This window comes from Pipistrellus kuhlii, unplaced genomic scaffold, assembly GCF_014108245.1.
Source record: "Pipistrellus kuhlii isolate mPipKuh1 unplaced genomic scaffold, mPipKuh1.p scaffold_m20_p_10, whole genome shotgun sequence".
Lineage (NCBI taxonomy): Eukaryota > Metazoa > Chordata > Mammalia > Chiroptera > Vespertilionidae > Pipistrellus > Pipistrellus kuhlii.
The window spans coordinates 44,017,343-44,040,715 of record NW_023425405.1 but is presented as its reverse complement, the minus strand read 5'-3'; the positions used below and the strand labels follow the sequence as shown (position 1 = coordinate 44,040,715).

Here is a 23,373-nt window from a genome sequence, read left to right as displayed (position 1 = left end):
TATTAACTAGTAGCAGAAATATGAGTGTCTCAATTAATTTGGTTTTATTGTTTCTTTACCAACAAGAGGGATGTTATATGGGAATGTGAACAACCTGGAAGTACTAAAGGGATTTTAAAACACAACTGAGTTGGTCATCTTATATAATTTGATTTCAACATTCAGCGTAACTCTACAAAAATCAAGACAATACGTTACTGGCAAATTGGTATTATAGACACATAGTCCAATGGAAAAATTAAGAGAACAAAAGTAAGCCATTGATTTTGACAAAGTTCCTATGGCCAATGGGGAAAGGTATGTCTTTTCAATAAATGTATAGGACAACTAGACATTGGTAATGAAACAAATGATTAACCTCATCACCTACCTCAAATTACATACTCAAAATGGATCATAGTCTTTCAAAAGTGAAAACAAGAAAAGACAAGAAAATACTGTAGAAAACGTTTAATGATGTTGGATAAAGAAAGATTTCCTAGTACCCAATAGTACAAATTATAAACAAAGAAAAAATGATGTTATTACACTTCAGCAATATAAAAATTTTTCTACCAAAGAAACTTTAGAAAATGAAAAATAAAACCATTCAATGAGAGAAAATATTCATATACCATATATGTTTATCAAATGTCTTATACCCTGAATAAATAGTGTTCTCACAACTCAAGAAATTATAAGACAAAAAGTCAATTAATGTCAACAACATATTTCAATAGGTATTTCAGGATATAGAGATAAAAATACTCAAATTAAAAGATGTTCAATATTATTAGGCATGAGAGAAATTAAAATTAAAGCTACAATTGAAATTCTATCACATACACATTAAAATAGATAAAATGAAGAAAGACTGACAATATGAAATTCTGCAAGGATGTAGAGTAGAGATCAGCAAACTTTTTGTGTAAGAGAACAAGTAGCAAAAATTTTAAACTTTCAGTGCAATATGGTCTTTGTCACAATTACCAAAATCAGCTTTTGTAGCATAAAAGCAACTCATTCATAATCAAATAAGTGTGGCTTTGTTCCAATATATATTTTTTACAAATAAAGCTGAATTTAGCTCAAGAATAATAGTTCACAGACCCAGATGCATAGGAACAATAACTCTCATACATTGCTCAGGTAAATGTCAACTAGTACAACCACTTTAGAAAAATCATTTCTTAAAAACTTAAAGATATGCCTACTAAATACCCAGATGTTCTAATCCTACATATTTTGACAAGAGAAATAAAATAACATGTCCACAGAAACACATGTACATTCATGCTCATAAAAAGTTAGTTTCCAAAAGTCAAAATATGGAAACAATGAAATATCCATCAATAAGTCAATGAATAAATAAATGTAGTATATTCAATGGAATACTATTTATAAATAAAAAGAAATGCACTACTGATAAATATAAAGATATAAATTAATCATTAAGTAGAAAATGCACTTATTTATATGATTTCATTTATATAAATTGCAAGGTAATGCATAGTATGAAAAAAGTAAAAGGTCATAAGGAATCTTGTTGGGATAATGTACATTTTGTGTGTTGTGGTTATGGTGGTGGTATCCTGGGTATACACCACTGTCAAAACTTACAGAATTGAGCTCTTTAAAACAGATGGAATTTATATTAGCTAATTATCCTCAGTAAAGTTAAGAAGGAATATATATATAGAAAGGCTTCACCCAACTAACTATACACATCTCAAGAACATGTCTTTTATCTTTTAATAAAGACAAAAGTTCTATGCAGTATATATATATCATAAGATATGTAGCTAGTCATAAAATGCTATTCTGTGAACAGGGTTGTTCCCTGAGGTAGTGTACTACGTATATGGTTCTCTTACTTCCCACTCTTTCATGTTTTAATCATTTTTATCCACTGAGGTGTGTGTGTGTGTGTGTGTGTGAAAGAAGAATATATCACCTCTTTATTTTGTCTATACAACTAGAAATTGCACTTGAAGACAGTTTCAACAATGGAAATTGTCGACACATAATTCTAAAATACATAAGATAGAAGTATCTTGGTAACAAATAATATTTTTGTAAGCAAGATATATGGTATAAAGGAAAGAAGTATCTTGGGAAAAGGCGTATCTTGAGAGCAAGATCTATGATATAAGGGAAATAATGCTAGAATTAGTGTTTGGGTTCTTGGTCTCTGGAACCTCTGCAAACTTTACATTGTCGTTAGTTTTCTTATGTCAACAATGAAAAGGTCTTAAATTCTTTCTGGCTCAGATATTCTGTGGATCTAGAATCATTTAGCCCAACTTATAGAAGATAGAAGAAACATAAAGGGACTGTTTGAAAAAAGAAGAAATTAATAGCCAGGAAATAAACAATTCAGCCTGAATCTAAAGTAGGCAGGATTTGAGCAAGCATGCAGACAAGTTTTTCAAAAAGGTAGATAACATTCCCCTCCTAGTCAGGGCCATTCTTATCCCACCCTCAATGGGTACAGAGGAGATTAGGCATAGCTAGATTCTCTCAGGAGCAAAGCCACACCTCTGAGCATCCTTTTGACCCTGTGAGAGCTAAAATCTGAGCCAAAGCCATGCCCACTTCTCCAAGGTTTCCTGTTACTAAAGCCGAATATGAGCTCAGCTACAGCATGATTTTTTTAATTTTTTATTTATTTATTTTTTTAGCTCACTGGACTATCAACCTCTCTTTCTTTAAAAAAAAGTCTAGGGAATTCTCTGATAAGAAAAATGTATTCAAATCCCTTGAAAAATCTTATAAGTGGTTGCAAAGCAGATTAAAATATGAATAGGCTACCAGCCTAAAGAACTGACTGAAAATCAAATTTAAATAAAACCTAAATTCGTAGGGGAACATATAGAGTCAAAAGGACTTTTTAAAAAGTCTTTATCTTAAATACTGATATCCTTTAGAGAATTTTAAATGTTTTTAAATGATTTTGTTTTAACTCAATTCACAAGTAACATATCTAAATAAAATGGTTACTGTATTTTCTTTTAGTTACTCATTAAATATTGCCTGCTCTTAAACTGGCAGGTGGGGTGGAGGGGCTGGGTGGACAGGCATAAAGAAAAAATATTTTCACTTTAAAAAGCTTACAATCTAGAATAGAAAAATAAGATTTGAGTTTTATTTTTAAAATTTTATAAAAAAATTAACACTTTGAAAAATGAAATAAAAAGTAGTTTGAAATTTATTCAAAACAGGAAAATACATTGTACATTTAAAATTTCAATTAAAAATAATATATTTCAAATGTGTAAAAATTATAAGCAACTGAAATTAGGTATTGATAGTCCTATGAATAAATGAAAAAGTTAAATTAGGCAAAGTTAATTTTTCAAAAGAATACTGTGATTCAGCTTGGAAATCCAGAGATATTTGAGTCAAGAGTATAATTTCATTCTAGTATATGAAAACACTTCCCTGCAAAACATACCAAGTTATTCAATATTCATTTAACAATATTCATTCAACTTCAAATAGAATACTAAATTACATATACTAGTCTTGATTTCTTTTAAACAAATTCTAACTTGTATCTTCTTCCTTTTCATCCACACATTTTTCATTTTTTCTTTTTAGCTAATGTGAAGTAGGAAGATTAAAAAAAAAAAAAAAAGAAAGAAAGAAAGGGAGAAAGGGATCAAGATGTTGATATTTCAAAGTGGCAATGAGGCTTCCCCACAAACTGTTGTTTTCTGTGTGTGTTTGTGTGTGTGTGTTTAATGCAGAAGCTCTCTCATTCCACAGAATAGAAGGCTATCTTAGTAAAAACAAAAAAGTTCCCCTATTTTTTTTAAAATTCACCTTCTAAATTATTACCAAAGAAATGTAGTAGCATAGCAAAATTTCCACCAAATATTATTAATATAAAAATGTGTATATATTTTTTAAAAATCTCTTACCTTCTTCCAAGAAAATTTCTTAATTTCTGAGATACATTTGTTCAGTCCAACTGGTTATTTTAAGTATCCGGACACTTTAAGTACCCTATAAAAATAAGCAGGTCCATTCTTAGAATCCATTATAAATCAAACAAGTGGCAATAAGTAAATAGGTGCTTCATTCCATTAACTTTCTTCAAACCACCTCTATACCTTGCATACGACAATGTAGAGCAGAAAGGAAGAGGGTACTATGGGAGGCAGATACTGAATGTGACAAAGATTTCCCTCTTGCTCCTCCAAACAGCTTACAATTTGTTATCCCTAATGCGATTTAAGGCACTTGAAATAATTTGTTATTTAGGCTCTGACTCTGCTAAAGAATAGCTGATTTGAGAATTAGTTGAAACTCTAAATGCTCTGATGTCATTAACATTTTTCACTCCTGATGGTGAAAAGATCCCGCTAAGCAGTAATTTCATGGCACTGCTAGCAAGTAACTGGACTGCACTTCAACAAAAGCTTTTTTTTTTTCTTCTTTTTAATGAATAAAGAAAAGACACCATATATAACAAGTAAATAGAAATTTTAAATAACTGAATCTTCTCAAATATAAAATGAAAAACATGCTTTAAACATTTTTACTAAAATTGATGCTTTGTAATGTTAATCATAAACTATTTCATATTTTAATAAACTGTAAAAACAATTTAGGAAACTAAAGACAATTCAAATCTAGGTCAGAGATTTAATATTTTTTTAAATATACTTTTTATTGATTTTTTTTTCTTTTTTTTACAGAGAGGAAGGGAGAAGGATAGAGAGTTAGGAACATTGATGAAAGAGAAACATCAATCAGCTGCCTCCTGCACACCTCCCACTGGGGATGTGCCTGCAATCAAGGTGCATGCCCTTCACCAGAATCAAACCTGGGACCCTTCAGTCCACAGGCCAATGCTCCACTCACTGAGCCAAACTGATTAGGGCCAGAAATGTAATATTATCTCATTTAGGAAAAAATATAACTTGATAAAATCCAAAAGGAAGTATGCTATGCAGATTCATTAGCTAAATGATAATCTTATTAAATAATATAAATCTTATATAAGTTTATCAAAACTACAGAAATAAAATTTCTGAAATAATACTTCTCTCATATTTATTTTCAATCCTAACTACATTTTTGAGAAATATAGACATATATTATAATAGTTTTGAGAAATATAGAATGTATTATCTTACATGTACTTATACACTATGTGTTTGTTAGATTCTGTGTAATAGGATTAGATATAATTTAAAAATTGGCTTAAGCAAAACATTTATGTTAAGTTATAGGTAAGCAGATAATCTACTACTCTAAGAATATATACAAATATTGAAACACAAATGACAATACCATTTTAAATATTCCTTGAAGGCATATGTCACAAGTTAGTGAAATTATTTCATAATAGTAATAAGATGGAAACAAGATCTGTGGGTTTGATGAGTCAAGTAATTTAGAGACTAATGTTTTTGAAAATTCATCTATGTGGGATATTAAATTTACCATACTGTATGATAAGAATGATATTGGAGAGACTGACAATGAAATAAAACTAAAATCTTAATGAAGAGGGGAAGTGACCAGCGGTTGGTAGAAAACTGTATAAAGAGGAATAGCAGGTAACAGACATAACAGCCAGGAGGTTGTAGGATGAATGAAAGAGACTGCTCTGGAAGAGAGATTGAGAAGCAAAGAGAACACTGCCCATCTCTAATCTCAATAATTTAAGTGGTGTGGTACAGAAATAGCCATCTCTTGAAAACTGGCATTAGGAGCAGAACCAACAAAGAAGAATCAGGCTTTATTTAGAGAGAAGATAAGGGGAAAATACAGAAAGTGATTGAAAATGAAGGGGCTTGGTTTGGTGAGTTTCAGAAAACATGGTAAAAGGGTAGCAGAAGATAGAGAGGATTATAGAATGAGATTTAGAGATGTGAGAATCAAAAGTGAGTTGGATATTAAGCTGCAGGAAAAAGGAAGGAATTCTTACTATTTACAACATCATGAATGGAACTGGAGAGGATTATGCTAAGTGAAATAAGCCAGTCAAAGATAAATATCACTTGATCTCACTCATTTGTGGAAGATAATGAACAACATCAACTGATGAACAAAAACAGATCAAGAGAAAGAGAAGAATCAATCAGACCTTCAAACCTCAGAGGGAAGGTAGGGGAGGGTGGGGGTAAGGAGGAAAGATTAACTAAAGGGCTTGTATGCAGGCATATAAGCTTAACCAATGGACACAGACAACAGGAGGGATGATGGCATGAGTGGGGGGAGGCAATAGGGGGATAAGGTCACATATATAATACCTTAATCAATAAAGAAAAAAAGTGACTTGGAAGTTCTGAATTCTTTTTGGTCATTGGTATAAAATGAAGAAATGAGCTTGATGAGTCCAATCTGCTTTTTCCAGAGAGATGGTATGACATCTTGTCAGGAGTGTTTAGGGACTCAGGGCATCCACTTAACTCTTCATGATAGTGCTCTCTGACCCAGCAAAGAATGTGTTAATCCTTCTCAACATCTGATGGACATCTTTAAGTTTAACACAGCTGTTTTTCTTCCTTGACCTCCATAAGTGGTGGCCTGAGATGAGGGAGGTACACTATGTGTAGGCTTCCATTTGACTTGCACAGAAGGCATCCTATGGTCAGTGTAGAGGTTAGTTCACACTGAGCACATAGCCAATCGCTAGAGCCCTGCTGGTGGTAGCCTCAATCCTCACATGTTTCTGAATCTTCTACATGTATAGAGCTACAGGCCTTCAGGGCGAGCATCAGACTAGTTCAGCATCCTGATCTTCACCCTACTTCTACTGCTGGAAGCCTAAAGAAAGAGCAGCTTTGTTTCAAATACAAGGACTTCCATTTTTTATATATTTGCATTTTATCTTATCCTAATATGATGAGTATTCTAATTATTTCATGAAGAGCTTTGTACAATTTAACTGGTCTGATTGTTCATAACAAATGCAGATATTTATTATTAATTCAGCAAATATTTATGATTTACTCTGTGCCAGACACTATTTTAGGCAGGAGTGACAAGTAATCAAAGTTCCTGGATGTAAGGCACTAAAATTTTATACAAACAATAAACTCAGTAACATACAAATTCATAATACAAGATCAAGCGATGTTAAGTGCTATAAAATAAGAGGATAGAAGTTGGCTGGATTATAATTTGCTTGGGATGGTCAGAAAAGTCCTCTCTGAGGTGACATTTTACACAAAAACTAAAGGAAGAAACCATGTGGATATATTGGGAAAGAAGAGTTAAAACCAAAGGAGCAATAACAGCAAAAACCCTGGAGCAAGGTCATGAATAGATTTTTCCAGAAATAGCAATACGTTGCAAACTCAGGGTGTACTGAGTGAGGGAGGAGTGATGGGAGGGAGGGGGAGAGGCAAAATAATTGTGACCAAAAACAAATTTTATTTTATCAGTAACTATATTACAAACAATGGTAAAACCTATGCCAGGAACACAATTTCCTAGTTAACTGCAGTACATTGGTCAAATCAAAATATTGTAAAATATAAAGCAAACAACAAAAAGCTATGAGTAATATAATTAAAAGATCTTACACACTGAAATTCTCAGACTTTCACTTATCTCTCTGTTAAATTCACCACAATGGAACTATCATGTTGGTCAAAAAAATTTACTTCAGCAAATGGAGTGTGGTTTAATCCAATAGTTAAAACTATAACTTAAATATACTTTGTTTGACCAAATAAAAGTTTCCATCTTTATTGATAATTTAGTGAATCTTTTAAAATACATAACATTTTCCACTTATCTTTGTGAAGATTATGTGAGCCAAGTAGGCACCTGTGGGTTCAAAATATTGGATCCTACCTGACAGTTTTGGTTTTTTTTTTCCAATTTACACCATATAATTATTCAACACAAAAAAAAATCTGTCAAAAGATATTCCATTAGTGTCAGATAATGATTCCTAACCAGCATACTTTTCACTAAAATGATAGCAACAAGTGAAACTTAAATGGGAAACTTCTATTGAAAATAAATTGTAATTCTCTATCTTATCTATTTCTTTGCTTTGATCCTGGTGTTCTCTTGGAAATTCTAAAGGAGTTGTGACTTTGACAAATCTGATGTCTGCTAGTTTCTACAGGGATGTACTAAGAGCAAATGTAACATTCTATTCTGATATACTTGTTTTCATTAAACAATGATTTACTAAGAGTGAGCTGAATTGAAAATTGCATTGGTCATTTTCTTTAAAAATAACAGTACATTTATTAGGAAGACAAAACTGTCATTAATATTTCTAGAAAAATTCATTACAAATTTAAAAACTCCCTCTCTGTCTTCTCCTTCCCTCTATCTATTTCTCCTTTTGTGTATTTATCATGAGAGGAAGGGGAGATGAGATAATTTGGAAAATGGATATGAGTATATTAAAAATCACTCAGTTGAAATTTTATTTAATTTATGTTGCAGAATATCAAGTGATTTTTATTAAAATTAATAAATGCATTTTGAATAATTTGAAGATATATGCTTTCCTGGTAATTTAAATTTTATTAGTGTACAAATTTAAGTAACTTAAACATTTTTTATTTTTAATTATAAAACGTATGTATTTATTAATAATTTTTAATACCTAATTAACCTGTATATGATGTCAGGAAATGTTTTTGGTCCAAAGTTAAATTAGATGTGCAGCTTAAATATTACATCTGTGGAGCATAGACTTGCTTTTTATTTTACACTCTATTCCCAGTGACTAGAACAGTGCTAGGCTGAGAGTGGCATTTAAATATATGTAATAGCAAGTACATATTTTAAACTAATATATGTATATGAATGAGTGTATATATTTGAATAAATGAACACGTGTCCCCATCTCCTTTCTTTTAGTTTCCTCAGAGAGTCAAACAACTCAGTTAATTATTACAGTACAATGTGATGAATATAATAATGCTTGTATGTACTGAATGCTCAGGAAGTGTAGAAGTCAGAATACAAATCAAACTACCTGGGTGTTCAAGGTTCCAAATCTGACTAGAGAATTAAAGGTACTTAGTCAAGATTCAAAAGATACACATCTGAGAGTGATATGAATCATCAGGCACTACAGCAAATTGCTCAGATAAAACACATACACGTTTTAAGGTCCCAGAAAAATATATAATTGTGAAAAAAAAGATGTAAATCAGATACTAAGAAATGTTTAAATGCATATTAAATTTTACTTCTCAATCTTATTGTTTGTCAAATTGTAAACTTTTTATAGTTAAGAGTCTCTTATTCTGCAAGTCTCTCCAAATATATATTGTTAAAAATAAAATCATAGAAAGTGATAGTGAAATGAAACAACATGTTTATTAAATACTTTCAAAGTTTTAAAACAAACAAAAAAGGCTTAATATAGGACAAACGCATATTTAATATATTTGAAGCACTGTGAGTTGAGATCACAAAAACAAGTAAATGACAGTCAGGTCCTCAGAAGACCTACAAAAAGCCATATTGTCCTGTCTTGTACTGGTTCTGACCTAGGCTGAAAATAATTATAATTTGATCAAAATATTCACAAGAAATCTATCATTTTCGTAAGCAATTTCTAAAACCCAAATTGTCATTGGTCATCTCAAGTGTAAAACAGACATTTGAAACTAAAATTTCATCATTTTTACATTTAATAAGATTATAAAATTATCCCAATGGTAACATTGAATTTTTTAAAAAAATATATTTTTATTGATTTTTTACAGAGAGGAAGAGAGAGGGATAGAAAGTTAGAAACATCGATGAGAGAGAATCATCGATCAACTGCCTCTTGCACACCTCCTACTGGGGATGTGCCCGCAACCAAAGTACATACCCTTGACTGGAATCGAACCGGGACCTTTCAGTCTGCAGATTGACACTCTATCCACTGAGCCAAACCGGTTTTGGCTGAATTTTTTTTTTAATTACACTGAAAAAACTTTTCCCCTTAGAAAATAAACTAGAAAATATATGAATTATTAGAAAACTATTATATCAGATTAAATGCTTGAATTTCCCATATGTTAATGATTCTACCTAGATAGATAGATATATATCATTTACACCCAAATACACTTTATAAATGTCCACTGTTATAACTAACACGTGCATATACACTCATGTGTGTGCTTATTCTGTGACTTGTTCTACCATTAATCATACTTATAAATATGATTGGCTCAAAAACTGTTGAATCTCCTGATGTTTCTGATATTTAAATTTATTTGCAATGCAGATTTATTATTCTTTGAAATTTTTTGAATAATATATTGGATCTCTTTGACTACACTGATGACTAGTCTCTCATTGATTAATGATCTCTTATTTAATCACTAGAGGCCTGGTACACGACATTTGTGCACTTGGGGAGGGCTTGTCCTTCAGCCTGTCCTGCACCCTTTAGCAATTTGGAAGCTATTGGCGGAACAGGCCTAAGCCACAGTTGGACATCCTTAGCTCTGCAATGAAGGTGGGAGAGGCTCCCACCACTGCTGTTGTGCCATCCAGCCATCAGCCTGGCTAGTGGCTGAGCAGTGCTCCCCTTGTGGGAGCACACCAATCACCAAGGAGCAGCTCCTGCATTAAGCATCTGCACCCCAGTGGTCAGTGCATGTCATAGCAACTGGTTGTTCCACAGTTCAGTCGATTTGCATATTACTCTTTTATTATATAGGATTGTTTTTTTAGAATATCAACTGTGAAATACTTTTAAATACTTATTTTCTCTGAAATTCTATTGCCATCCAAATCAAAATAATTCAATTTTGAGAGTAAAACAATGCAAATTATATGGAAAAATGAAACTACAGGTCTAGAAGTCCTTTCACTTAAGCCCATGGTAGGCAATCTGTGGCTAGCAAACCACATGCAGCTCTTTGGCCCCTTGAGTGTGGCTCTTCCACAAAATACCATGGATTGGGCGAGTCTATTTGGAAGAAGTGGCCTTAGAAGAAGTTTAAGTTTAAGCTGCTACTTATTTTACAATTCTGTAAAAATAAAAATATTTATTCATAGTTATTTGGGAATAAGTCAAATTAATTACTTACTATTTTCTTTTGTGCTTTAAACATTTTAACAATAGACTTTTATTCTTCAAATTACCTGTTAAGAAACAGGTGTGTTGTTTTTGTTTTTTGTTTTTTTTCTCTTTTTGAGTTGACTAGCATCATTTTCAGTTTTATACTTAAAGTCATAAGTAAAGTTGTCTTTGTTAAGTGAGTCTGTGATCAAAAGGTCACAGTGTATGCTGTGTTCCCAGATGAGTGAAGAGATAATATTTTTTTAACAAATATAACACTCAACTTTTCTACCCTTCAAATGTATGCCTAGCTTCTCAAGTTCACTCTAGACCACGCCTTTACACTAAGACAATTGATAGTCATGCCTATTAAAAAACACACACAAAAACAGCTCTCAGCATTCACTCAGTGAAATGATCCAGTTTTGCAATTAAAAAACTAAAAATTTAATTAAGACAGACTATTATACATTTGTGATTTGCTTCCTTGGAAACATTAGGGGAATAAAAAGTAAATACATACATGTAGGAACCTTGCATATTACAAGAAACTCTCTTTCCCCTGACTAGTTATCTGATATTATATTACTAAAAGAGATATTTATGTTATGCTAATTTTAGTAATATCAACAAGTCAAATGTTTATAATCAACATCAGCATTATTAGCTCCATTATGAAAAAAAAAAAAAGATTACTGCAAAATATCAAGCAACTGCTATGTAGTATACTCAATAAGCCTCAGGTCTCAGTCACAAACCTCCAAATTACGTGTTTTCAAGCTTTGTCTCATCTAAGACAAATGTGTAAGACTTCATTATTGTCAAAATATTTACATCCCCTCTCTACCATGTCCTTCCTTATCAGGAAGATTACACCTCATACTCCTTTGGTTTTATATTTGGCAATGTAGCTTACTTTGGCCAATAAAATGATGTGGAAGTGACATGGTTATTTCTGAGCAGAACTTGTAGGTGCCAGTAAGTGGTTCTGTTAATCACCCTATTTTTCTGCGATACAAGCTCATTCTTTTTTTTTAAATGTGTTTTTACTGATTTCAGAGAGAGGAAGGGAGAAGGAGAAAAAGATAAAAACATCAATGATGCCGAAACCAGTTTGGCTCTATGGATAGAGCGTCGGCCTGCGGACTGAAGGGTCCCGGGTTCGATTCCAGTCAAGGGCATGTACCTTGGTTGCGGGCATATCCTCAGAGGAGGTGTGCAAGAGGCAGCTGATCGATGACTCTCTCTCATCGATGTTTCTAGTTCTCTATCTCTCTCCCTTCCTCTCTGTACAAAATCAATAAAAATATTTAAAAAACAAACAAACATCAATGATGAGAGAGAATCATTGATCTGCTGACTCCTGCAGGCCCCCTACTCAGGACTGAACCATGACCTCCTGGCTCATAGGTTAAAGTTCAAGCCATGAAGCCATACTGGCCAGGCTGAGACATAAGCTAATTTTTTTAAGTCTGTGTGCAAAATAATGGAGCAGAACTGACACCCACACACAAAATCTGCATAATCTGAGTGATACTTAAAATATTTATTCTCATTGTAGGGCTATTAATTATCTGAGCATAATATAGCCTGTGCTATATTGGTATGGGATTTGGTGTTAAGAAGTAATGTATTATAGTAAAAAAAAAAATCTAAAATGCATGATGTCAGCTCTGAGGTCTAGCAGAGGTGGTGGAAAAAAAATTTATCTGCGATGCCAAAATGGTAACCTATGTAATGCAACAGAAATACATTTGGTAAGACTGTAAGCTGCAATCATTCGGGAAGCAGCGAATGTTCTAAATTAGCTGTGGCTTCAAGTTATGGTCATGCCTGGATTGTTACTGACCAGTTTGTAAGCTCAGTCAATAAGAAAATGTAGACAATCTGGAAATTACAGGCCTTACAACACTGAAGCTGTTTCTTATCTCCAACTAGTGAAAGAGAAAATTGGGAAAAGCTTTGAGTCAAGAGGGCTAATTATAACGCAACCTCTTTCTTAGCAAAGAGTAAATCAAAGGTGTGACTTTCACTCTTTGTTGGAATATCTGCTCTAATAAGGTAGCAGCCAGTAAATACTTTCCACTGGACAGAGAGAAAGCAGCGTTTAAGAGGAGATGTCTCCTAGAAGCCATGTAAGCTCATGGGACCTTCATTTAGAGAGAAAATCATATGTGTGGCTATTGGCGCATGGTTGGGAATAAAATAAAATACTATAAATAAAAACCTGACTATGTTTTGAGAAAGTTGTACTACCAAATGAGCCATCGGCCTGGAATAAGAGAATATGAGTGTTTGAGATTTCAAATATAAACTTTAGGTTTCCCAAACTTCTGGTGGCAGTAAAATTAGGCTAAGAACCCTACTTATTCTATAAGGAGGGATATTTGCAGGTTCCCTCTTCGAATGATGCCAAGGAAATACTATGAAAGACCTGCCAGACAGCCTAGCCAAGAGCCATCGAGAGTTATAGGCTAAGCAATTGCTGGCAGGCATCGGAACTGGGGCCACATCAGGAAACATTCCCCATAGCCAGTCACGCCCATTAGAATTTCAGATCTGCTATAATCTACAGGCTGACTACTTTGGGATTCACTCCTTCTGCTTTCTGATTAAACATTTCTTGCTGTTCCACCATAGAATATTAGAAATGTGTGAAGGGTTTGGGGGTGGGGGCAATATAAGTGGTCCCTTAAATTCCTAGATCTCCAGATTAAGAACCTTATCTGGGCTATCATGAGGTTCAAGACTGAGTCCGACATTATGATTAGAGGGGACTTGGCTGCTTGTAAGAGGGGAAAGTGAGTATGTGTGACCAGACTTTGGTAGATTGAATTACTGCTGAGATATTTGCCATTGCTCCCTGCTGGGCCAGTTCCTGCAGGAAGATTAGACTTCCTGCATCGTTGATTTATACGATAGACATATGACTTGCTTTAGGCGATGACCTGTGACTGCAACATGTGCCACATCCTAGCTGAAGCTTTAAAAGCCAGCTCCTGGTTCTTGGCTTTGCCCTTTTCCTCCCGCCGTGAGATTAGTATGCCTCAGAGGGGGCCTGCTTTTTCATTTTAGAATGATGGAACAGAAAGTAAACTGTCCCATGATGAACATATAGCATGTACAATATATAAACTTTCATATTATGCAGCCACCTATATGTTGAGACCATTTTTGACCCTCATACAACATAGTGTCACTTCACTGACTGACTGATATCACAGAAAGGAGCACAGAAGCAAGAGGGCAGAGAAAACAGCATGTCAGAGGCAATGGCACTTTGGCTCAGCCAATGCCTGCTTCAGAAAGGACCCCTTTTATGCCCTGTCTGCCTTGGTGCAGGAGGAATTCCAGGGAACTGGCCCACAAGACTTGGTTGGAAAGCCATTTTTTTCTGAGTAAAAGCTGTTTTTTCTCTGAATATAAAAAGAACCATGTAACACAAATGAAAAATGTAGTTTGACCTGTTTTAATTTCATAATAAATTTTTTACATTAGTGTACACTTATAAGAAATAAGCAAATAGCAAACTGAAAAGAATGTTCTTTGGAATTTTTTGTTTCTTATGAATAATTTGCTACTGGCTGCTCTACCTGGTGGACCAGTAAGTCACTCGTTTCCAAATGGGTAATCAGCCTCATCAAAACCATACAGCATAGGACTCCAAAGCATCGTATCAAGTGGAAATGTAAAGTTAGATAAATGTGCTGGGTAAATTTGTCACCTAAAATATGCAAATGTAGATTGTTGGCTGGAGGGGATATGAACTATACTCCTCCAGATACTTTAAAAATGTTTTTAGTTATTTATTGTTCAGATACTTTTAAATGTTGAAGACCTTGGTTTTATTAATGACACCACTGCTAGAGATACCATTCTACAGAGAAAAGACCCCAAGATATCAGTCTTCATACTTTGTATTCTCCTTGGATGACTGGCACAATAATAGATATGATATGAATTGTTTTTGAAAATACCTGTATGATTAAGTCATAAAATCACAGGATAGAAACCAATAATGGGAAATCATCTATATTGTCTGTGTTAAAATCAGTCTTATATCAATTATGCAGCAATCTTTGGTGACTAAAGTTTTTCTCATATCTTTTTTTCCTTGATGTGATACAATAATACAAAAATAGAACAATACTGACAATAGCAAGCTTTCATTTGAAATAAATTAATTGAAATAAAATTGTCCTAATTAGAAAGACCACTGCCTTAAGTTTTATGTTCCTTTCTTAATGTTCAGTATAATTATAACTGAACTAAAGCCAACATAAGTAATAATATGAAAAAGTATTTGGAAGTAAATCAGGTAATATTTTTAAATAATAAGAATTTTAAATCCTCAAAATGAGAAAATGACTTAGTATTTCACATCATCCAGGCAGGATGCAGGCACACAAACTAAAAGCCTTCCTTGGTTTTGTATCTTACAGGGCATATTCTTACCTCGCCACATCAGCCACTAACAAGGTAAAAAAAAGCTGTTGTAAGTCTGTGCATTAAAAGTATACTTGCAAAAATTGAGAGACACACAGAAAGAGAATGAGTTACCATTTCGGAGCTCCTGTGAGTCTTCTCTCTTATTACTTGCTGCTGGTTTTCTTATAAAGCGTATCGTTAATCTTCCAGAATCACATTCTTTTAATGTATCTTAAAGTTATAATCCAATAGCAGGAAAAAGATTTGCCAAACCACCAATAGTCAAATAAAAGAAGAGACTTGAAGAGGTGGTGGGTGCCTGCGATTAAGTTGATTAAACTCTGCAGGACCTGCAGTTTGTCAAAAACCTTTTTGCTGCTTCACATTTTCTAAAAATGGAAAAGGTGGAGCTTTCACAAGTAGCAGGCTCCAAATACACCACCATGCCCTGCACGAAGCTCGTGATGCCAGCAGAAGTGTTTTTGTGTTTTTTTTTCCCCCACACAGGGTGAAGTTCTACTATTAGCTGGTACCCATCATCCGAATAGGACATTTCTCCATATTAATGTGAGGTTCAGCTTCCTAAAACACTCTTTCCATCCCTCGGGCTACATTTGTCCCAAAGAAGCATTAGTCGCATGTAGCCTTGAGGGGCTTTTCTACCTAAAACGTATGGAAGTGATGTATAGATTCTTTCCTTGGAAGCGAAAAAGACAAAAGAAAACTGGGTCACTGATGGTGATTATTAAAATGGAAATCTAAGAATGCACTTTTACTTCTTCCTCTTCATTTTATGTCTTCAGATTTAACCTGATTTTTCTAGAGAGAAGTGTGCTGTGTATAGAAATTAAATATGAGCTATTTAATTTATATATTCAGTGACAGCATACTCTATCTCAATTCATTTATTATTGCCCCTCATCCTATCTACAAATGCATTAAGTTAAAACTATTTTTTTTATACTGAGCTTTGCCATAGCATAGTTTTGATCTTTTAGCTTTAGCTTGTATTTTAACAAAATGGGTTTTTACGAAAATGTTACAATTTTTTCAACTTAAAATGTTAATATATATATATATATATATATATATATATATATATATATATATACTTGATAGGTATTATTCTTCATTGTTTTTGGCATATACTCTTCCTATTCGAAAATTTGCAGTGCATTTCACATTCACTATACTTGACTACTCCTTGTCTCAACATATTTCATCAGTTATTACGGTTGCTGAGTCGCCAATAAATTATTTAACTGAAATAAGTTCTCTCTGATGGACATCATTTCTTAGGACAAATTCCATGAAAATGCAACTCTTCAGGAAATACTGAAACTGAAAAATTGTATTAACAATGCCTCATTTCCAAATAAGCTTTAAAATAAATATATTTTAAAAGATAATTTGTTCTTAAAATTAATTTATCTAGAAACATTTTATAAATTTCTCATATAGTAAAAGTAACAAAGCACAAATGGAAATTAAGCAAAGCAAGCTGTTAATAAAATGCATTTTAGGTCATACCTGAGACTCTCATCCAGAAGCTTTAGATTTATATCAAATAAGTGATAACTAATTTTTAGACATTTACTATGAAATTTCTGTGATTTTAAACACTGGTAGCACTTAAAAAGTAGATATATGGATTTTCCACATTTAGTCCCCTTAGCTATTAAATCTTAATACTAAATTGATGATCAATTGTTAATAAAATGATTTATCACAATTTTAAAACAGTTTAAATAAGGAAATTATAAAAGCTCTGTCTATCACTTATTGTGTGAATAAATTATTTTCTTTCTTTTTATAATCAGTAAGTATGTAGGATAGAACAAATGGATAGGTTAGCTCCATGGTCAGCAAACTGTGGTCGTGAACCAAATGCGACTCTTTGGCCTCTTGAGTGTGGCTCTTCCACAAAATACCACAGCCTGGGCGAGTCTATTTTGAAGAAGTGGTATTAGAAGAAGTTTAAGTTTTAAAAAGTTGGCTCTCAAAAAAAATTTCAATACTGTTGATATTTGGCTCTGTTGACTAATCAGTTGTCAACCACTGGGTTAGCCTAAAATGACTTCCATGCACCATTGCTTTGCTCATTTCCATTTTGCATATAGCTACCTTTATCACTCCTGTATATGAGTTGTGAGAGGATGCAATACCACCAGACCCAGATATTAACAAAACCAATTTGTTTGAAATCTAATCACTTTGAAATTAACAGGATATGTTCAGATATGATCTTAGAAATATATTGCTTAAATATAATATTTATGCAAATGATTATAAAAATTTTATACACTCACCAGATACTACTACATATAAATAAGATCGAATTAGACACTAACTCTAAATTTCAATAAATTTCAAGTCTCCTTATCTACAATGTAGATGCTGATTAGTATAATAATTTATAATGTATCAGTCACCAAATCTCAGAGGTCAGTATAATAGCTACTTATCCTGGAAATTTATTACTAAAGTCTACTTAAAGCACTTTACATTGACTAGTTACTTTAATCCTGATAACAGTTAAGTGAGTTAATTCATTTTATAGGTAAGAAAACTGAGGGGGAAAAGATTTACCAGCTGGATAATCTATGACATACTGATATTAGAAAATTTTATTGCAATATTTCAGTTTTTAGGTTCTGTAGTCTTTAAGCATCAAAATTTAGACCAGCATCAATATTTCGTAGGAGAACGGAAACTGGCAGTGCAGATAGACCACAGAGTCTCAGCTTATGATGTTAGGTCTTGAAAAAGTGTTTGCTAATTTTTGTAAACAAACAAACAAACAAACAAACAAAAAACAGATCTAATTGGTTTTTCTGAAGTAAGTAAGCAGAGGGAGCAATGAACTGGAATAGGGCAGCACATAAGATGAAGACAATGGAATATAATTCAGCAGTAAGAACAAATGAAATCTTGCCATTTGCAATAACATGCATAGACCTAGAGATTATTATGCTAAGTGAAGTAAGTCAGACAGAAAGATCCATACCATTTGGTCTCACTTATATGTGGAACTGAAATTAAGTAAATAAATTACTAAACAAAATACAACAGAAACAGACCCATAGCACATGCTGATGGTTGGCAAAGAAAAAGGGTGGGGAGATAGGTATAAAAACAAAAACAAAAAGATAATGTCAAAGATATACTCCATTGACATAAAGTGATTCTTTAGAAACTCAAATATTTTTAAACAGGGGTACACAGAACATGAAGAAACTGGTATATTGCCGAAACCAGTTTGGCTCAGTGGATAGAGCGTCAGCTTGGGGACTGAAGGGCCCCAGGTTCGATTCTGGTCAGGGGCATGTACCCTGGTTGTGGGCATATCCCCAGTAGGAGGTGTGCAGGAGGCAGCTGATCGATGACTCTCTCTCATCGATGTTTCTAACTCTCTTTCTCTCTCCCTTCCTCTCTGTACAAAATCAATAAAATATATTTTAAAAAAAGAAAAAGAAACTGGTATAAAATTCAGGCAATCAATGAGTTTGTATTGGAAAAAGTTATATATATATATATACACACACACACACACACACACACACACACATATATATATATATATATATATGTGTGTGTGTGTGTGTGTGTGTGTGTATATATATATATATATATATATATATATATACATATATAACTTGTAACTGAAGTTATCATTTACTTAATATATGACATTAGTAATAAACCACAGTGGTATTAGCAATACTTGTGACTATGTCACTATGTCATCAAAAGCAATAAAATAATTTCATATCACATTATATTTCTTTCATAAATCTTAGAGTGACATTTATACTGTTAATTATTTTCAAATTGTGATATTAGATTTTCTACTAGATCTTATTCTAAAATGCTTTAGTTAACAAGGACATATATTACTCAGTCATAAATATTTTCTTTTTAATCTCTTATACTTTTTAAAATATAATTGTTTTCCCTTATAATACTTGAACAATGTGGGAGATAGAGGTACCTACTCCATGCAGTCAACAATCTGTATACAACCACTGACTGATTCTCCAAAAACTTAACCACTAAAAGTCTACTGTTGACCAGAAGCATATGAATAGCATAAATAGTCAGTTAATACATATTATGTGTGTTCTGTGTACTCTTACAGTCATCTAGAGAAAATAAAATGTTAAGAAAATCACGAGGAAGAGAAAATATATTTACAGTATTTATTTTTAAAATAGGCATATAAGTGAACTCAGAGTTCAAAACTGGGTTGACCAGAGGTCAACTGTATTTTATTTTCTGCATTTTAAGGCACATGACTGGAACCAGACTGTCTGGGTTCAAATCATTACTCTGTAACTAACCAGTTGTGTCACCTTAGTTTTATTATCTGTAAAATGTGGATGGTAATACTACCTACCTCATATTTCTGTAACAATGAGTTATTATAAAACAAATGCCTGTCAAAAATAAACCCTCAATAAAATACATCTCATCACCATCATCATCATTTGTATTTTAATTATATTAAAGAAAAATATACATATTTTTAAAAGATACAAGGTAGTCTTTAAGAATTAAGAAAAAAATAAAGTAAATCACATGAGTCCCATTAAACTCATTAGGGCCTTCATTTGAGAAAAGGACTCTCCAGGACTACATGTCTAGTGATTGAATGTTGACCTATGAACCAGAAGGTCACAATTTGGTTCCCAGTTAGGGCACATGCCCAGGTTGCAAGCTCTATCCCCAGTGTGGGGCATACAGGAGGTAGCCAGTCAATGATTCTCTCTCATCATTGATGTTTCTACCTTTCGCTCCCTCTCTATTTCTCTCTGAAATCAATAAAAAATATTTTTAAAAAGAATAAGAAGATGGCTCATTCCTAAAACTCAGAGCAGCAGAGCAGTTGTGAACATGGCACAGAGTCACACTGCCTAGTTTACAAACATGACTCCGCATGCTACCCACTGGGCAACCTTCAACAAATGACTATAACTCTCACCTGTTTCCTACCCTGGAAACTGAAGGACTCCTTGTCAGGTTATAATAAATATTGAGGGAATCTTTCAGGGAATGTCCTGAAATACTCAATGTATATTAATGCATTAGAAACACTTAATAAGTAATATCAGCCGAAACCAGTTTGGCTCAGTGAATAGAGTGTCAGCCTGAGGATTCCAGGTTTGATTCTGGTCAAGGGCATGTACCTTGGTTGCGGGCACATCCCCAGAAGGGGGTGTGCAAGAGGCAGCTGATCAATGATTCTCTCTCATTGATGTTTCTAACTCTTTATCCCTCTCTCTTCCTCTCTGTAAAAAAAAATGAATAAAAAATATATTAAAAAATAAAAATAAAAAAATAAAATGATTTTTAAAAAAATAATAAGTAATATCAATAAGCCTAAAACTTCTATTTTAATGATACTTGAAGATTAGTTACCAATCGATTGGCAGTAAACTAAGTGTTCATTGGCTCTATACTATAATATTTTTGTTAAAGCATCAATATTTAAGAGAGCTTGAGTCCTTCTACCAAAGATACAGTTCACTGTGGTATGGCTGCTAAAGTTTGCAAATATTCATTTTAGCAAGGCTCTTAATCTACATGCTCTTTTGGCATTAATCACTAGGTAATCAAGCATGTCAAGTATGACAGACAGGCCACCATTGGCTAAAGCAGAACATAAGTACTATTCGCTTCTTAAAAAGAAAACATTTCTCTGATGAGAAGAAATCATGTCATTTCCTGAGTAGAAGCTCACAAGGGGTACTTGCAGCATGCAATGAGTAAAAAAAAAAAAAAAAAAAAAAAAAAAAAAAAAAAAAAAAAATTGAGGTGGAAAAAAGTAGAAAGAAGACTGCAGAAATGTTATAAATGAAAAATATTTCCATGTTTCTATGCTAAACACGATCCATTCTTACAATGTACTATAGTTCTTTTTAAAATGGAGAGCTTATTCTCTGATTATATTCTGTCATAAATCATGTGGACAGATGTGTGCTTTAGTCATGCATCATGGTTGATTAACATCATTCAAGGTTTATGCAACACAAGTTAAGAATTTTATTTTATAATTTATTATTTTATTTTCTGTATTATGACAGATAAATAGCACAATAAAAATTATTTATGTCAAGTATTTTTTTAATGTGACATAAAATCATGAATATATTCTCTTCAAGAGAGTAGTACATTTTAACTTTTAAATATATTTCAAATAAATTGTTTTAAAGTTTTAAATTATGTATTACCTTTCCTATTTTTTAAGTGGTAATCAAAACAATGTTAAATGTTTAAATAAATTATAATTATCTGGAGAACTAGTATTTACCAGTGTGATGATGGTTGAACTTAACTTATATTCCTGGCACCATGAGTCAATGATTTCTTTTATTGCAGGTGTATGAAGACTTTCCAAATATTGATGAGCCACAGAAGCCTGATTTAGGTGGAGGGGGGATAAATCTATAGAGCAATTTTTTTTTTTTTTTACAAAAGCAAACTCTATAGGATGGTGGTAATCTACTGAGGTTTCCAATCAACCTTTGTTCATTAGTGCTAGTCAGAACTAGTACACAGAGTAGATTAACATGAGATTACATTATATTTCTATTAGATAGAATTCAGACTTGACATTGGTCATGGATATAAAGTTAATGTTGAATTGGCTTTGGAATTCAAACCCTTCTAGTTATATACCAGCTCTAATGAATGAACAAAAACAAGGCTGTTATAGGCCAAAAAGAAAAGAACATATGCTGGAAGCAAAACAAATGTTGTTTTTGGCTGATAGCTAAACAGCAAGAAGATGATTATTTACACATTGGTAATCATATTTTTCAAATTAGAATTATAGAGAAGATTATGTTTTTATATTTAGAGATAATTTTTTTTCATATTTAGGGATAATTTTTGAAATTTTTGATAATTTCAAAAATTATCCCTGAATTCATTTTTTCAGAGACTGAAATTTATCCTAAAGTGTGTGGTCTTAAAATCATTCTTTTTTCCTATGAAAAATAAAGTACATAGCAAAATATGTCTATGAAATAGATTACAATACCAATAAAAATGGTAAGATGATTCATAATATTCCTGACTACATTATAATTCTCAGTCACAAAAATTATGATCTTTCAATACAAAATTATCCTATCTAATAAAACAGTAATATGCAAATTAACAATCACTCCACTATACCCACAAGCCATGCCCACCAACCAATCGGGAGTGCGTATACAAATTAACATAAGCAAGATGGCTGCAGCCACACAGTGAGCAGGAGGCTTGGATTTCCCTGGCAATGGAAAAAGCTAAGCTTTCTGCATACCCTGGCAGGTCCAGGCCTACACTTAAGGCTACAAAGTTTCAATTACAGAAGAAAAATAAATCCCAGTGGCAGTCCCAGAGCTGGAGAGAGCAGGAGGCTTGAGTTTCCCCTGGTAACGGAGGAAGCCAAGCTTCCACAGCCCTGGCCTGCCTTGGCCTCTGCTCAAGGCTACAAAGTTTCAATTATAGAGGATAAATAAATCCCAACAAAAATGGCTATTGCCATGGAGCAAGTAGGAGACTTGGCTCCGCTCAAGGCTACAAAATTCTGATTACAGAAGATGAATAAATCCCAGATACCAGGGCCTCCACTTGGGTAGCCTGGCGTGTGGCCAGCCTGCAAACCACCAAAACCTCTCACTCAGGTTGCTCCACACCCCATGAGAACCCCACTCTGATCAAGGACACCCTTCAGGGCAAACCAGCTGGTCCCAACCCATGCACCAGACCTCTATCCTATCTAATAAAAGAGTAATATGCAAATTGAAAATCACTCCAACACACAAGATGGCTGCCCCCCTGTGGTAAAAGATGGCTGCCACAAGATGGCCAGTAGTTTGCTTGTTACCTGATTAATTTGATATATATATATATATATATATATATATATATATATATATATATCATTGTAACTCTGTTTTTAGTGGGAAAATATACTG

The 23,373-nt window shown here is 33.2% G+C and overlaps 1 protein-coding gene across 1 annotated transcript in view; it reads right to left on the bottom strand.

Annotated features, from left to right (window-relative positions):
- SEMA3A (semaphorin 3A) overlaps positions 1–23,373 on the bottom strand; it is a 352,298-nt gene that overhangs the window by 258,431 nt on the left and 70,494 nt on the right. Inside the window, exon 2 of the mRNA XM_036429563.2 lies at positions 3,903–3,987. The gene's annotated coding sequence lies outside the window, so the exon portion shown is untranslated. The remainder of the gene's footprint in view (positions 1–3,902; positions 3,988–23,373) is intronic.